A 2,338-nucleotide genomic window follows, 5' to 3' on the forward strand; every position below is an offset into this window, starting at 1 on the left:
TTTGATATGTTAAATCTCTTTCTTATAATCTCATTTTGTATATTTCTTTTATTGTTCTTATTTAAATATGACATTAAGATTTACCAAAGAAGAAAGAAAAAGAAATAACAAATTACCCTTTGGTAATTGTTATATATGTTATAACAATTTGGTAATTGCTATATATACTTGTTATATATGTACTTAAAGCAGTCATTCGAGCAGCAAGCTTGACACAATTGATGTCTCCATCAATTACTGGCATCTCCCCACTAGTGCAAACTGCTGGACTTGTATTAGAGCCCAGGGCGTAATCCACTATGGCATCAAAAACCCCAAATTAAACTCACCGCGAGGGAGTCCATTCTGACTCAGAGGACAGGGTCAAACTGCCCCCTGTGGATTACCGAATAGGATGCCTCATCTTTCTCTGAGCAAGTTGCTGGTGGTTTCAAACGACTGACCTGTGGTTAACAGCGAACACAGACCTCATTACACCATCAGTGTTCCGCACCATGCCAACAAAACCCAAACCAAACTCACTGCCATCAAGTGGATGCCGACTCACAGCGAGCCGAGGGGATAGGGTAGAACTGGCCCCGTGAGCTTCTGAAGGCCTGCCTGCCTCCCTCCGTGAGACTGGTGGTTTCAAACTGCTGACCTTGCAGGTTGAAGCCCAACACATAACCCTTGTGCCCCAGGGCTCCTTGAATAGGCAGGTGGAGCGTGGTAAGTAGGAAGTGGTGTAAGTGCTTAAGGTAATTTACAGATGCTCCAAATCGGCGTCCTTGCCTGTTTCTCGGCTTCCCTCTCACCCCCCTCTTACCCTGCTTGCCACACTCTGGCCAGCCTGGCCTGGAACATAGCTCATTTCCTCCTGTGATGCCAGGCTTACAAATGCTAGCACCCCTACTTGGATGGCTCTTCTTCCTCACTCAACTCATTCTTATTCATGGCCTAGGTTGCAGCTTAAATGTCACTGTCTCAAAAAGGCCTCCTCCCTAGGCTCACCTATTATATTTAGGCTCCTTCACCATTATTCTTTTCATAGCAACTGTATTTTTATTCCTTTATCACACTGCTGTTGTTCTTTTTTTCTACCCGAATGTTAACCTAGCTCAAAGTGCCGTCCTTGGTACAATGTTTGCATTCAAAACTGCTCACGGAATCAATTAACATCTTTGTAGTCCTTGAGGTATTTGACACGTGTATCTTGGAAGAAGTAGAAGTCCAGAAAGGATGTGTTCAATTAGAGAAAACTGTTGAACAATTCATGCGAGGCCGATTACTTAATTAGTTCATCTGAGGTGGAAGCATGCCTGGCAGGCAGGCTGGTGGCTGTTTCTTGCTTTAACAGTGTCTGGATGGACCAGACCTGGGGACTTCCCATTTCTGGTCTTGAATCGTCCTACAACCTCCCAGCTGTCCCACATCTAGAACCAGCTGACACCACTGTTTTCCTGTGTGTGGTTAAGCTCTAAATCTTGGACCAATGTCCCCTCAGAATTGTTTTGCTGAAGCAGAGCCCACCTGGCCAACCTGCTGCTGTGGCCTCCTACACTTACCTCTTTGGGGGCTTCTATTTAGACCCCGGTGGCGTGCCTCAGGAAGGTGGGACACACTTCTGTGAGCTGGTGAAGGAGAAGCAAGATGAGCCTGGCTTCTCCTAGACAAACTCAAGGTCATTTCTCAGACATTATGACTGTGTGAGAGGAAGAGAAACAAATCTGGCGATTAAAGGATGGATATCATGGGAAGGATCGCTTTGGCAGACAGTCAACATAGTTCAGTCTGTTCCTGCATTTTGTAGGTTTAAGGACTCTATTTAGTCAGTTTCGTCCATGAGAGTCAAACCCTGGGAGAAGTAGACCAACCCAACAACATTTGTCAGAGAAAGAATTATCACCCTGCTGCCAAGTAGTGAAGCCATCGTAGAAGGCAGTCTTCAAATCGAAGAGCTCTAAAGTACTGTCCCTAATAGGATGCACAAATGATGGGAAACACCTGTCAGGTTGGGTTCTCTAGAGAAACACAACCAGTGACACTTGTGTGTGTTGTGTACTGAAGAAATGGCTCATGCAGTTGTAGGAACAGGTAAATCCAGTCTTCTCCTAAGGCCTGAGAGCTGATGAACAGGAAGCCACCGAAGATCAAGGACCCAGGCCAGGATGAGGAAGCAGACAGCAAACACAGAAGGGGCACAGGTGAGTGGATGCTGAAGTCCAAATGGCAGAATGAATCCACCGCCCGTAACCGGCTGAAGCCCCAGCAGCAGGGGCAACGCAACATGAGATGGAGGAATGCGATGCAAGAGAGAGAATTCCACTCTCCTTGGACTCCCCCTCTGATGCAAAAGGCT

Source organism: Tenrec ecaudatus, chromosome 1 (assembly GCF_050624435.1).
Source record: "Tenrec ecaudatus isolate mTenEca1 chromosome 1, mTenEca1.hap1, whole genome shotgun sequence".
In the NCBI taxonomy this organism is placed as follows: domain Eukaryota; kingdom Metazoa; phylum Chordata; class Mammalia; order Afrosoricida; family Tenrecidae; genus Tenrec; species Tenrec ecaudatus.